At 35.6% G+C, this 16,406-nt stretch overlaps 1 pseudogene; it reads right to left on the reverse strand.

Annotated features, from left to right (window-relative positions):
• Window positions 1-624: 624 nt before the first annotated feature.
• On the reverse strand, window positions 625-9,425 carry LOC134484929 (vomeronasal type-2 receptor 116-like; annotated as a pseudogene).
• Between the last annotated feature and the right edge of the window lie 6,981 nt (window positions 9,426-16,406).

The raw sequence follows: 16,406 nt of genomic DNA on the forward strand, positions 1-16,406 counted from the left end.
TATATCATCCATAATATATGGCAGTCCAATTCCCACATAAGGCAATTTACCAATTAGCTGATGTTTTAGTTTCTATTGCTGTAAAAAAAACACCATGGTCAAAACATATATGAGAAAAGTGTTATTTCCCTATGTACCTTGGTCACACTTAATTGAATGAAGGCAAAGAAAGAACATGGATGAAGGGATTCAATGATAGACCATGGATTAATACTGATCACTGGCTTCCTGTCCATCCTATGACAGTTTTCTTCCTTATAACTCCCAGAACATCTTGCTTGGAGGTTGTCTTGCCTACATGGAGCAGAATCAACTTATATTAGTCTGTAATTAAGAACATTTCTTAAACACATATGTACAAATCAAAGTGATTGTAGCCTCTCATTAATGGAGATTTCCTGTTCTCAATATGTTTAGGTTTCTGAGAGCTCACTTGCCACCAAAACTTACTAATTGATATTGCTTTAGGCAGTGCTGTACTGTGGTACAAATACTATCTCTAGATATTACTTAATTTTCTTTGATGATTTATGAACACTTTTGTTAAGACAAAGCAAAGTAGATATGTTGAGCATCATCTAAAATTTTAAAACTCTCAAAGGTTCGATAAAGCAATTTATCTTTTTATTTCTGAAGAACATTTAAATCTGGTCGAACTAAAAAAAAACATAACACTTTTGGATAAATATACACCCGAGCAACCCTGCACTAGAAGCCAAGATGGAGAAAACCTCCACAACAACCATAACCTTCCCCCTGGTGCTGTGGTAGACAGGGAGGAAGGTGATCCAAACACTGTAGAACTCCAACATGCTGAATGTTAGGAACTTGGCCTCATTGAATCTGTCAGGAAGGTTCCTAGCCAAGAAAGCCACAGTGAAGCTCCCCAGAGCCAAGGAGCCCAAATATCCCAAGACAAAGTGGAAAGCAATGGCTGAGCCTTTGTTGCAAATGATGATTATCTTTCCATGTTCAGATTGTGTATCTCTGTCAATAAATGGAGGAGATGTCACCAACCAGATTGCACAGAGAACAAGTTGGATTAGGGTACAATTGGGAATGAGCAAGTTAATTGCCCCTTTTATCATCATCTTTCTTATCCTCCTCCCTGGAGTAGTGAGCTTGAAAGCTGTGACCACAGTTATTGTTTTGGCCAACACAGTAGAAATAGCAACAGTGAAAAATATTGCAAATGTGGTCTGCTGCAGGATGCAGGTGGCCTGGTTGGGATGTCCAATGTAGAGCAATGAGCACAGAAAACAGAAGGCTAGAGATATGAGCAGTATGTAGCTGAGAATGTGGTTATTGGCTTTCACAATGGGAGTATCCATGTACTTCACAAAAGTGACTAGTACTAGAATTGTGATGGCTGAAAAGGACAGGGCCATGCAGCCTAGAGCCATCCCCAATGGATCTTCATAAGCGAGAAATGTCACAGCTCTTTGGAGGCACTCGGTTTGTTCTAAGTTGGCATATGAATCATCTGGACATCTCACACACTGCTCCATATCTGTTGGCAAAGAAAAATAATCCCTTATAAGATATCATAATCGTGTAGTTAATAATTGTATATTTGTTTCATTCAGAGGATATATCAATAAATAATTTGGGGTTGAGAATATATTACACTCATTATTGCTTTAGGGACTGATAACCTATATTTCCTGTCTATTAACCTATGCTTTGTGATGGAACAAATCATCATCACAGAAATTGGAAAAGTTATCACTTAAACAAAAATGAAATAAAAATATGGTGATTATTAATATGCATAATCTCAGTTTATTTTATTTCTCAATCCATAAATTTATTATTCAGAGACAAGGGTAGTATACTGACATATTTATTGATGCTGGTTGATGAAAAACATTATGTATTTTGTTTGTTTTAGGTTTTGTGCACTTTTGTCTACACATAGGCTGGTGAACATACAATTCCTCATTCAAAAACCGTTTGTGTATAGGAATATTTTCATTCTTGAAGCCATATGTCTCATAAACTTATCCATGTCCTTCTTGTTGTGGTACAATTTATTTTCCGCCAACTACACTTTCCATGGTTATGGCTATAGAAGTTTATGGCATGAAGATTATTGATATTGACATTCATCCCGCTTTCCTTATTTAGGCTGTGATTAATGATAAGCACTCTCCTATTTCTTGCTGCATTATTGATATCTTCACTTTTTCTAATTCTTTGATAGGAAATGCCTAATCCTTTATGTCATGTAAGCTCTTAAAATACGTTTCACTAGTGAACACTTGTTCTGAGCATCTTGTCTATGTCAGGAACTAAGCTTGGTGACAGAAAGTTTGTGGACTGTACATGTAGTCAAGATTCTTTGTACAAAGGATCAAAGAAGAATATACATCAGCTTAGGTTATGTCTAAAATTATCTTTTAAAAAATGTTAGACATGTATGTCCCCCTAAGCATTTTCTGCATAGTATAAAAGCATTAACCATTACATTCTGAGAGACATTGGTTGTTTTTGGAAGAAATTCCAGGTAATTAACTGGGTCTAAGGGAAACTGATATTATTTAACCAATTAAATTTTGAAACATGGATATTTTTGGGCTGTAGTTTCCATCTAGGACATATCATATTTATAGTTTGTAAACAGAAGATATTCAAATTCAGCAAATTTTTCTCTGCAAGCAAGCATGTACCTGTATCATTGGCAATCTCATTTTCTTGGCACTGGACACAATCAAAGCAGCAGTCGGCTGTTTGTTTCTGATGACTTTTTCTGAATCCTGCAGTACATGTCTCACTACACACTGAGGAGGGGACCTGAGGCAATACACATACAGACACAAAGACACACAGACACACAGGCACACACAAATATAAATATAAATTATATTTAAATAATATATACATGAAATATGCACATTATATATGTTATATAAATATGTATTTAATGTGTACATCTGTGTGAAGATCATGAATACATCATATATAAAATGAACGATAGATTAAGATTTGGGAAATTAACAGATGCATTCCTCTGAAAATTTATTATTATATATTACCCTGAAATGCACTGTATGTCATACAATAATTTCTGTCATGAATATTATATATGCAATATTTTAGGTGTAACAATTTAAATTTTCTCCTTGATAAACTGATTAATTCAAATATAACTTTTATGTGGCATCCGTTTTTCTCTTAAAAACTGATAAATAAAATAATAAGAACACAGAGTTGTATGGAAAGAAAAGGTAGGATATCTCAAGGAAGACTTGTTCAAAAAATAAGAAAAGAGTATGTAATATAAGACTCTCATCCAATTAATGAACTTTTCCTAAGTGCAAAGGAAAGATTTAATACCCATTCTATCCCACCCCACCACTGAATCTATTAAAGAGCACTCCAACAATCTGGCCGCTCTGGCCTCAAAGATCTAACATTTTTATATTCTGTGGCATGCACCATTCACAGTACCAAGGGTCTCTCTTCACTCTGATGCCAGATGAGGCAATATTCTGCAGAGGAGGGGAAACTGGGAAGGAGGATAATATTAAAATGTAAATAAGTAAAATTAATGATAAAAATCTATAAATTAAAAGAGAAAAGTTTTAATCTAGGAAAATACTTCTCATAATGAATCTATGCTATAATTAATTACGCTACAACTATGTTCATACATAATCAGTTTATATATAGTTTATATGTAGTTACAATATATATATATGTACATATATATGTGTGTGTTTAACTGTATATATTGCTATAAATTTAATAAATATATTTCTGTAAGGGAGGGTAAATAGTCATATGGATGCAATTGACCATAGGATTCAGAGTCCTTTGATCCCTATAACCAGATCAAATGAATTTCAGTGTAATTAAATTTTGGTGCTTGTAACTGAGAATGGTCATTTGCAAGAGTATTAATTGGTCTTGACCACAGGGATATTGTTGAGTGCTTCCCATTTAAAATTTGATATCTTTAAAAAAATAAAAATTGTAGTGTACCTACCAATGTTTCTCCTGTGACCCACTCCCAGTCTTCAGATATATGAAGTTGTTGACTCTGTGTTAAACAAGGAAAATAGCTTCCTATTTTCACTTTTAATCCAAGGCCTTGTGGAAAATTCCAAATGATGAAAATGTCATACTTGGCAGACTGATTTTCCTTATGATTCATGTTTACCAGCTCTCCAACAGGGTTAGTAAATACCCTAGTTTTCAGCAAAGAAGCCACCTAAAAGAGATGAATCATTATATGATTACATATGCATATCAATACAGAGAATACCAAATTGAGAATGTCCCATAATTTTTTAATGTCTTTCAGATAATACAGGTATATTAAAATAACCCCATGTAGTAAAATACACTATACTGTATTATTACAAGTTATAATTACATGTTATATTGTATAATTACAATTTAATATACTTCACATTAATTGTTGCTGGTTAAGAAAGCTAGAATAAATGATTACCAGAGAACAAATCACATGGTATGTGTGTGTATGTGTACACATGTTTGTCTAAAATAATATTTAAAAGCTAAAGCCAAATATGTAAGAAAAAAGGGGGAGTTATAAAATATGGAAGTTTTGGAAGTAAAGAATGGTAGTGGGTCAATCATGGACGTACTGCATAGATGTATGAAATACCCATTAACTTAATGAAATGTGTACTCTTAATCATATGTGTTGTTATAAATATTATTAATTTAAATGGATAGCTATTATCGGAGCACATGTACTCATTTTTGAGAAATCCTTCTTGAGAAAAATATTCTAGTCTAGTTATCACTTAAGGATTTTATGATGAAACTCTTGGCTCCTTTTAAAATTTGAACTTATTTGGTTAAATGTTAAAAGAAATTTTCACATAATTCACTTATATTCATGAAAATGTATTGTCTCCTATTAAAACTTATCACTGTGCATGATATATATCCACGTAAAAAATTCATTTTGGAGTTTTGCAGTATAGAAAACTTTATACCTAGAGATAACCTGTAACAAATGTATGTGAACTTCTCAGTGGCCTGAAAGGTCACATTGCTATATCTAAGCATAATGAAATGTAAAAAACGTTACCTGGTGACAGTTAGTGAATAGTCCTTTGGGTTTGGCCATTTCCCGAGACTCTATTTGTTGAAAAATGAGTTCTTGATAGGTGTGGGCCACAGCATACACAGCATTATATAAATTGTAACCGTCTTCACTCAGGACCATGTCAAATGTGTGCTGTGTTAACCATTCCAATGCGTTTTTCAACATAAAAAAATCCATTTTCTTCTTGTTCTTTGAGATTGAACAGTTAAAATGATTCCACTGCCCCATAGACTGAGAAATATCTACTGGATACTTGGATATGTTTATTGTTTGCATAAAATTTCTAAATATAGCGATGTCATTGTGGTGGTGGGCAAAAATGACAGTCCCATGGAAGAAATCAAGGCTGAAATCTTTATCATATGTGATAAAATCCAATTTTGAGGTTGTGATCCAGATTCTCCGTGCAACTAAATATGCCCATCTTGCAAAGCTGAGTTCTAGAGTGGAGATCATTTTGCCATAAATGATAACTACCTTTGCTGAAGATGTCATAAGTTGTTGGTCATAAATCTTAAATTTTGTGTTGTATAACTGAATGCTTTCTGGGATCATATTCACAAAAGCTAAACAGATCGCATGCCTTTGCATTTTTTCTCTCAAGTCTGAGTGAAACTGAATACCTTGGTCATCATCTGTGATGAGCAGTCCTATCCAAGTCCATTCAAAATGAAACATCAAGGAGACCATGCCATGGAGCAAATATGTGTCCTTGGTTGCTATCTGATAGATATAGGGAAACTGGTCATGGTCACTCAGGTTAGGATTAAATGGTCCAAAGAAAATCTAAAGAGTATAGAAGAGAGGATGAAACATCCACATGAGGAAGATGATTGTTAGGAGGTTTGGACATAAATACAAGTAATGCAACTCACCGTTCAGAATTCAGATTGAGGGTAGTAAGATTACACAATACATATCATAGATTTTTACTTCTAGAATATTCCTGACAAAACTGTACGTTCTAGAAAACAGCTTTTCCTGTTTGCCCAGTATAGTTATACAATCTGATTATTTTATTCTCTCTCTCTCTCTCTCTCTCTCTCTCTCTCTCTCTCTCTCTCTCTCTCTCTGTGTGTGTGTGTGTGTGTGTGTGTGCGTGCGTGCGTGCGTGCGTGCGTGCGTGTGTGTGTGTGTGTGTGTGTGTGTGTGTGTGTTTACCAGCATACCTATAAATGCATGGGATGCAGGTTTTCTTGTAGGCACATGTAAATGGAATTTAAAAGTTGGTAATTCGTCCAGTGTCACACATTATTACCTTTGGTGCCCTTGAATTAACTGAAAGTTTTAAGGAATTTTTCCATCATGGTCCTGTAAGTTTTACATCACAACATTTCTTTCTTCCACAGTTATAATTAAGTAGATCGAAATAGTTGTTTTGATGTAAATATGCTTTATCCAGAACTCCCATTGTATCTTCACACATACCAAAAATGAAGGAAAATATCAAAGACATGTTGGATAAAAGATAAGGATTCTTCTTGATCTCATCAGTAGCAAAAAACATTACCAGAAAAAATTCATATTTTCTTGCTGTTATCCTAAAACCAAGCATAATGATGATTAAGGGAGATGCTTGAAAAAGAAAATTTCAACTGCAATTAAGTTTGTATCACAAGGCATTCTATATTTCTGTCTAAATGTCATGAAATAAGTCTCATAAATTAGAGATCTTAAGATTTGAATACAATGTAAAAGTTCATAGACCCATGACACTAACTTGTGATAAATTTTGTAACTTTGACAGTCAATAAGGGGACTATTTTACCTCTGAATACCATCTTCTGACTACATTAGCGTCCAATTGATTAAGACTGTTATAATCGTGGAGATATAATTCCACAAATACAAAATAAAAAGCATGACATAAACAACACATGAAATACATAACACATTTGCATTATAATTTTAGTATTTAAATGTAATTTATATTAAACATGTTAATAATTTTAATTTTTTTGAATCATATATTACATCAAAAAATTTTGTTCAACTTCTGTGTTCATGTACTTTTTAACCCTAAAAATATCATTAATGCATATTTAAGAATTTCTATTGTTTATGATCCTATACCAAATGTTGCATAATAAATTGTATGAAAACTCAAAATAATTTTTGAGTATCAAGCAGAGTAAAAGAACATAAAAGATTAAAAAGCCAATCATTTAGAAATATATTCAAAGGCCCTTATATAATAATACCTAACACAGAGTAAGTTTATGCAAAATGAATTATGTACCTGTGTAAATTATCTAGCAATCATTTTAATTCAAAAGGAGTATCAGTGTTTTGAGGAGAGAAATTATTATATCAGTAAGAACATTTTTCAAATTTCAAATTAGGAGTAACTCGTTGAAGTTATACAATATGAAAATGCTAATTTTATGCATAGCATAGCAGGAAACATTATCAATAATGTTTCCTTGTTTATAGAACATGCATTTAATAGTTTCAACTGTTAATATTCATTAAACAATACATATTTGAAGATATCTTCGACTTAACTTTATTTATTCATTTCAAGCACATAAAATGATGCAATATATTGTGCAACCTGAATATTATCCTATACACATCAACATGAAGTCACCTTTTAATGTGTTGCTACTATTTTAATTTTGTAAAAGTGGATTGAAATTTCCCTTAACACTTCAGGTCTCCTAATTCTTTAAGGTCCTTTAATAGATGTCTGAACCCTAAGATCTTCTTTCATTTCAAATGTGTTCCTCTGCCCAAGCATAGTTGGCAGTTCATCTGTTCATTTGTTACTATTAGCAAATACCTCTCATCAGGGGTAAAACACCAAACAGGCTCTTTTGCTGAAATTTTCACTTTTAATTGACTGTTTGAATCTAAGTTTTTCTTTCTAAACCTTAAAAGTGTATTGATACAATTCATATATTTGTAAATTTAAATCTTATTATGACTTGTAGAATTGTCACTAAAGAGAATGTCCACTATTTTTTCCAATGAGATCTGGAATGATACAGAATGCATCAGAAATTGAATTTCTACTGACCTAACACAGAATTACAATAATGTGAAGCCACCACCAATATCAAAGTGTACAAAGTATACTGTTGCTAACAATTAGAAAATATTTTGTTTAAATTGGAAAGACACAAAAATTGAATAAGAAATGGGATGAGAGTCAGGGATAGAAAAGTGCAGAAAACTTCAGGTTATGAAAGACTGAAGCCACAAGCTCATGGATTAGTTAAAATTTGAGTGATTTCAACATCCCTTCTCTCATGATTTGCAGGCACAAATGATAACATCTCACACTGGGAATCTAAGAACTATGTAGCCACATTGAGAACAGCTTCTTAGCAACAAGAAATACATTTATTCTCCTAGATTTTCCATAATGTTACATATTTTTAAAATTAAGAAAAATATTGAATATCTACATGATGCAGATAATAATACTAGCATGTGACTGAGTGTTTGCATCACTGGATGAAAAGATATTCTGATAACAGAATAAGAAATCTGGCGGGCATTTTCCATATTCAGTGACAGCTCCAGAATGACAGGAGGGGTTCATTTAAAGAGTATTTTATAATGCAAGGCATATATATATATATATATATATATGTCCATATGTATATATACTCATAAGTATATATGTAATAATATACATTTAATCATATATAGTAGACATCATTCCACCACCACCACACATGTTTCAATGTCTGAGTGTATGCCCAACTTTTAGAGGCCAAAATTAGATAACCATTTTATTGAGGCCTTTAGATGCATGCTTATACAGGGACGGTTGGCAGAAAATTGAAAAGAGGCAGTGATGCGGTCCCTTCATATTGAGATTTTGCCAAAAGTGGGAATTATGAACTCAAGGTAAAGGTAAAAACATATTTCAACATATATCAACAAAGATTCAAGAGATAGAATCCAGTCTCTCTCGCTTTCCAGCTTTGTGAACTAGAGCCAATGTAGTAAAGCTAACGTAAACCGTGACACATTTGAAAGTATCAAAACATTGATTGAAGTTATAATTAATATTCTGTGGTTCCTAAAGTTACAAGGGGAAAAACAGGACAGGATCTTACAGGGTGTGTACAGTTATATACTTCTAATTAATAATATTGAAACAAGAAATAAAGTTAGTGACTTACCTAAAATTAATAATGTGATTATAAAAATTTTCTTCAATAGGGCTCTCAAGTGTAAAAAGGACAAAACCACAGTCATTTTGCAAATCTCCATCATTATCTTCACTCTTCTTTATCCTCCAAAATCAACTGGGTTCAGTCAAATTGCACAAGATGAGACAAAACTTCAGGGAAAAAAAGGCAATAGTGAACGGACACAGCTTCTTCATGTCTGCTAAGATCTAGTATGGAGCAATTGTGAAACCTGATTCTTTATTTTTTTAAAGATTTATTCACTTATTATATATAAGTACACCGTAGCTGTCTTCAGATACACCAGAAGAGGGCATCGGATCTCTTTACAGATGGTTGTGAGCCACCATGTGGTTGCTGGGAATTGAACTCAGGACCTCTGGAAGAGTAGTCGGGTGTTCTTAACTGCTGAGCCATCTCTCCAGCCCGTGAAACCTGATTCTTATGCAGGCAAACATAACACACACATTTACACCAGTTTGTATATTTTAAGGCTTCTGCTGACAGGTGATCCACTTAATTATATTCAACAGTTTCTTTCTGTTCATCATATGTTCTGCTCCCTGGATACAATGGGAAAATTCTGGCCTCAAGCCCTACATCTGAGGTCTGAAAACTTTTGATCAAAACATTTCCAAAAACGTGTTTTGAAGATAATGTTCTCCATCCACAGCAGCCATGACTTCATTAACATCCACGCCATAAATATTCCAAAGGGCAATTTTCTCTTGAACAGCCTTCAACAGACCGTGTGTCAACAGCAAGATTTATGAACCCAATAGATTTCCTCAGAACTTTTATAGTAAGACAAGAATTGAGAAGTTATAAATGTTCCAAATCATTTGGACTTTGAGTTGAATCGTGGCACATTATGTCTTTCATTCCCTGGTGTAGGGAAGGGAAGTTTCACATGCAACATTGAGCCAGGAGTTGAGCATGTTCACAAAATCTCCTTAAGCTCCCCATGATTCTTGTGATCTGGAGAATATGTCATCATGCTAAATCCAAAAATTCCTGGAATCATACAGATTCAGCGTGCATCCTGACAATATCAATTCCTATGCAGACATTTAATGGGTTGTAATGCTTATCTCTTGCCTGATAATCAGTTCTTGACACTCAATGACATTTGGTAAATATTTTTTCTTTGATGTTTGTTCACACCTCAATGAGTTGGTTGAGAATAATTTTATGTGTTTTCTTTAAAGGAATGAAAGAATGTACCTGTCATTTATGAGAGAGAATTTTATTGCTAATATTATTATATAACATATATTTTATGCCTAGTTGGTATATGTTTTGAAATGGTATTGTCTTGGTTTACATTGCAACAAGACAGATGCATGTCTGATATGTAGGTTGATGTCTATAGGTAGCAGAGGGCTGGTACCAGTTAGGTCAATGCCATGATTGTACAGTAAAAAAATAAGGTGGGAGAGAAAAATAAGAGAGAAAAATCAAGATGGAGACAGAGAAGAGTGATCTGCCTCTGGGTGGTCTTGAATTGTCAAGGTAGATGGGATGGATTTCTGTAATCAAATTTATATTTTCTAGGCTGGCAGCTTATATCCTTATCAACTGTTTGTAAGTTTATTGTTTGGATGTATTTTGTATTGAAAATTTAACATACAAATCTGATTGTTGTGGTAGAGGTTGTTGCATCTTGATTTTTATGTTTAATTGGGTATTTCTTATTTACATTTCAAATGTTATTCCCTTTACCAGTTTCCTGACCACAAGCCTCCTACAACCCCCCTTCTATATGCCCCTCTTCATCCATACCCCTTACCGTTTCTCCCCCCAAAAAAATTCCCTACAGCAGGGATCCGCCCTTGGCAGGACCAAGGACTTCTCCTTCCATTTATGCCTAGCAAGGTCATCCTTTGCTACATATGCAGTTGTAGCCATGGGTCAGCCTGGGTAGTGGTTTAGTCTCTGGGAGCTCTGGTTGTTGACATTTTTGTTCTAATGGGGTTGCAAGACCCTTTAGCACTCTCAATCCTTTCTCTAATTTCTCCAATGGGTGTCCTATTCTCAGGTCAGTGGTTTGCTGCTAGCATTCATCTCTGTACATGACTTGTTCTGGCTGCGTCTCTCAGGAAAGATCTATATACAATTCCTGTCAGCATGCATTTCTTAGCATCATCCATCTTACCTAGTTTTGGTAGCTGCATATATATGGGCCACATGTGGGACAGGAGCTGAATGACTGTTCCTTCCGTCTGTGCTCTAAACATTGACTCCCTATCCCCTTGTATGGATATTTTTGTTTCCATTTGTAAGGAGTGAGTCATCCCCATTTTAATCATCTTTGTTCTTGAGTTTCATGTGGTCTATGGACTGCATTTTGGGTAATCGAAATTTAGGGCTATTATCCACTTAACGGTGAGAGCATACCATTTGTTTCTCTGTGATTTGGTTACCTCACTCAGGATGATATTTCTAGTTCATTCCATTTGCCTATGAATTTCATGAAGTCACTGGTTTTTGATACCTGAGTAGTATGCCATTGTGTAGATACACCATCTTTTCTGTATGCATTCCTCAGTTGAAGGGCCTCTGGGTTATTTCTAGCTTCTGACTATTATAAATAAGGCTGCTATGAACATAGTGGAGAATGTGGCTTTGTTGTTTCTTGGTGCATCTTTTGGGTATAAGCCCAGCAGAGGCAGACCTGGGTCCTCAGGTAATACAATGTCCACTTTTGTGAAGAACCTTCTCACTGATTGCCAAAGAGGTTGTTCCAGGTTGCAATACCACCAACAATGGAGGAGTGTTGTTCTTTCTCCATATCTTCACCAACATCTGCTGTCACCAGGTTGTTGATCTTATCCATTCTGACTGGCATGAGGTGGAATCTCAGGGTTGTTTTGATTTGCATTTCCCTGATGACTATGGATGTTGAACCATTCTTTATGTGCTTCTCAGTCATTAGATATTCCTCAGCTGTGATTCTTTGTTTAGCTCTTTACCCCCTTTTAGTAGGGGTATTTGGCTCTCAGGAGTCTAACTTCTTGAATTCTTTGTATATTTTGGATACTAGCCTATTATTGGTTGTAGGATTGCTAAAGATCTTTTCCCAATCTGTTGGCTGGCATTTTGTCCTAATGACAGTGTCCTTTGCCTTACAGAAGCATTGCAGTTTTCAAGGTTCTATTTGTTGACTCTTGATCTTAGAGCATAAGGCATTGGTGTTCTGTTCAGAAATATTTTCCCAGTGCCCATGTATTAGAGACTCCTCCCCATGTTTTCTTCTATTAGTCTGAGTGTATCTGGTTTGATGTGAAGATCAATGATCCACTTGGGCTTAAGCTTTATACAGGGTGATAAGAAAGAATTGATTTGCATTCTTCTACATGCTGACCGCCCGTTGAACCATCACATTTTGGTGAAAATGCTACCTTTTTTCCATTGAATGGTTTTAGTTCCTCGGATGAAAATCAAGTGACCATAGGTGTGTGTGTTCATTTCTAGGTCTTCAATTCTTTTCCACAGATCTGTCTCCCTGTCTCTGTACCAAAACCATATAATTTTTTTAACTATTGCTCTGTAATAATGCTTGAGGTCATGTTTTCCCCAAAAAGTCCTTTTATTGTTGAGGATAGTTTTAGTTATCCTGGGATTTTATTATTCCAAATGAATGTGCGACTTGCTATTTTACATCTATGAAGAATTTAATTTGAATTTTTGTGAGGATTTCAATGAATATGTAGATTGCTTTTGGAAAAAGGGCCATTTTTGTTATATTAATCTTTCCAATCCATGAGCATTGGATGTCTTTCCATCTTCTGAGACCTTGTTTAATTTATTTCTACAAGTCTTTAAGTTATTATCATACAAATCTTTCTCTTGCTTGGTGAAAGTCACACCAAGGTATTTTATATTATTTGGGAGTATTATGAAGGGTGTTGTTTCCCTAATTTCTTTATCAGTTTGTTTATCCTTTGAGTATAAGAAATCTCTTGATTTATTTGAGTTAATTTTATACCCACCCACTTTGCTGTCGTTATTTATCAGATTTAGTAGTTCTCTGGTGGACCTTATCTGGTCACTTAAATATACTATCATATCTGCAAATAGTGATACTTAGACTTCATCTTTTCCAATTTGTATTCCTTTCACCTCCTATTGTTGTCTGATTGCTGTGACTAGGACATCGAGAACTATATTTAATAAGTAGGGAGATAGTGGAAAGCCTTGTCTAGTCCCTTATTTTAGTGGGATTGCTTCAAGTTTCTCTCCATTTATTTTGATGTGAGCTACTGGTTTGCTGTATAAGGCTTTTAGTATGTGTAGGTATGGGCCTTGAGTTCCTGATCTTTCTAAGACTTTTATCACAAAGGTGTGTTGAATTTTATTAAATGCTTTCTAAGCATCTAATGAAATAATCATGTGGTTTTTAATCTTTCAGTTTGTTTACATTATGATATACGTTATTGGAATTCTGTATATTGAACCATCCCTGCATACCTAGGATGAAGCCCATTTGATCATGGTGGATCATCTTTTTGATGTGTTCTTACATTTGGTTTTGACAAATGTTAGTGAGTGTTTTTGCATCTATTTTCATAAGGGAAATTAAAAAAAGAATTTTGTAGTGCTCCATCTGTTTCTATTTTGTATAATAATTTGTATAGTATTGGTATGAGATCTTCTATGAAGGTCTGATAGAATTCTGCACTGAACTCATGTGGTCCTGGGCTCTTTTTGGTTGGGAGACTATTAATAACTGCTTCTATTTATTAAGGAGTTTTGAGGTTGTTTAGGTTTATATGTTCCTGGGGAATTGAATCTACTGATGTTGAGTGATATGAAGGAATAGTGGTTGTTGTTTCTTGTTTTTCCCATTTTTAGAGGTGGAATTACATTTGTGTGTCTCTCTTCTTTTGGTTTTGTTGCAAGGAGATTAGTTTCTTTCTTTATCTAGGGTGAAGTTTCCTACCTTGTGTTGAAGTTTTCTATCTATTAACCTTTGTAGGGCTGGATTTGTAGAAATATTTTGTTTAAAATTTTTTTCATCATGGAATATCTTGGTTTACCTTCTGTGTAAGTGAGAGTCTTGCTGGATATGGGAACCTTGGCTGAGAATTGTGTCCTCTTATGGTCTGTATAATATATGTCCAGTATTTTCTGACTTTCACAGTCCCTGGTAAGAATTCTTGTATAATTCTGATAGGTCTGCCTTTATATGTTACTTGACCTTTTTCATTTACTGCTTTTAACATTCATTCTTTGTTTTGTGCATTTGGTGTTTTGACTATTTTGTGACAGGAGGAATTTCTTTTCTGGTCCAATCTATTTGGTGTTCTCTAGGTTTCTTGTATGTTTATGGCCATCTCTTTCTTTAGGTTAGGGAAGTTTTCTTCTATGATTTTGTTGAAGATATTTACCAGCCCTTTATGTTGCGAGTCTTCACACTCTTCTATACCTGTTATCTTTAGGTATGATCTTTGATTTGTGTCCTGATTTCCTGTATGTTTAGTGCTAGCAGCTTTTTCCATTTTCCATTCTCTTTGACAGTTGTGTCAATGTTTTCTTTGATATCTTCTGCTCCTGAAGTTCTCTCTTCTATCTCATGTATTCTGTTGGTGATGCTTGCATCTATGACTCCTGATCTCCTCCCTAGATTTTCTATCTCCAGGGTTTTCTCCCTGTGTGCTCTCTTTATTGTTTCTATTTCCATCTTAACTCCTGGATGGTTTCGTTCAATTTCTTCTCCTCTTTGGTTGTGGTTTTCTGTAATTTTTATTGTATTTTTGTGTTTCCTTTTTAATGGCTTCTACTTGTTTGCTTGTGTTGTCCCATATTTCCTTAGGGAGTTATTTCTGACTTTCTTCACGTCCTCCATATTGATGATAAAACGTGATTTTAAATCTAAATCCTGCTTTTCCAGTGTATTTGGATATCCAGTTTTTGCTTTGGTTGGAGGCCTGGGCTCTGATGATGTCAAGTAGTCTTGCTTTCTGTTGCTTGTGTTCTTGCACTTGCCTCGCCTTCATGTTATGTTCTGTGTTAGTTTGTCTTTCTGTTTCTGAAGGTGGCTTGACCCTCTTATTGACCTGTGCATCAGCACTCCTCTAGACCTGTTTTCTTGCGGTAGCATGGTGCAGCTGAGATAATTTAGTGCTAGTTTCAATGGCCTGCTAGAGCCTAAACTAGCAAGATCATGATAGCAAGGGTACATATGGGAACTGGTTCAGCTGTTTTGTTGTTGTTGTTGTTGTTGTTGTTGTTGTTGTTTGTTTGTTTGTTTTATTGTTTTGTTTTATTTCTTTACTGCAACACTGATATGCAAACTTATATAACTTAGTTTGATTACAATGAGTGACACCGATGGATCATTTAATGTTATTTTTAACTGTTTTAACTACTATATATACTTATTAATATAAGATCCACACTGAGAGACACCGCCCGGACATGAAGGGAACCAGTCAACAGTTCTCGGCACCCAAAGCCTGTGGGAGGGAGAGCTAAACCTTCAAAGGAGCAGACATGCCTCAGAAGCCAGAAGAGACTACACTCTGCCCACATTTCTGACTCCAGAGGAAAACACCTAATGCCATCTGGCACCCCGGTGCACAGGGGCTCCCGGAAAGGGTGGCACAGGTCTGCCTTGTTGCTGCCCTCACGGAGAGCTCATAAGCAACACCCCACAAGCAAACCTGAGCCTTGGGACCACAGGTAAGACCAACTTTTCTGCTCCAAGTGTCCTGACTGGTGGCCTCAGGACACACAGAGGCAAAATTCCTCTAGGACCGGACACTTCCGGTTTTTAGCAGTATTCCCAAACTCACTGATCCCTGCCTCCAGCTCACTGTTCCCAAACCCCTTGGGAGAGAGAGCTCACTGCCCGGACAGGTGGGCACTCCTGAGACTGCAGAGTGGAAGAGACCACCAACACTGCCCACCCCTGCCCACATCCCTGGCCCACTCGGAAACTGTATACAGCCTCTGGGATCCGGCAGATAAGGGCAGTGGAGCAGCAGGTCCCCTACGCCCGAGAAACCGCCGGAACCTGAAAGGACTGACCAGATAAACAGTTCTCTGCACCCAAATCCTGTGGGAGGGAGAGCTAAACCTTCAGAGAGGCAGACACGACTGGGAAGCCAGAAGAGACTACACTCTGCCCACATTTCTGACTCCAGAGGAAAACACCAATCGCCATCTGGGACCCT

Source organism: Rattus norvegicus, chromosome 1 (assembly GCF_036323735.1).
Source record: "Rattus norvegicus strain BN/NHsdMcwi chromosome 1, GRCr8, whole genome shotgun sequence".
NCBI lineage: Eukaryota > Metazoa > Chordata > Mammalia > Rodentia > Muridae > Rattus > Rattus norvegicus.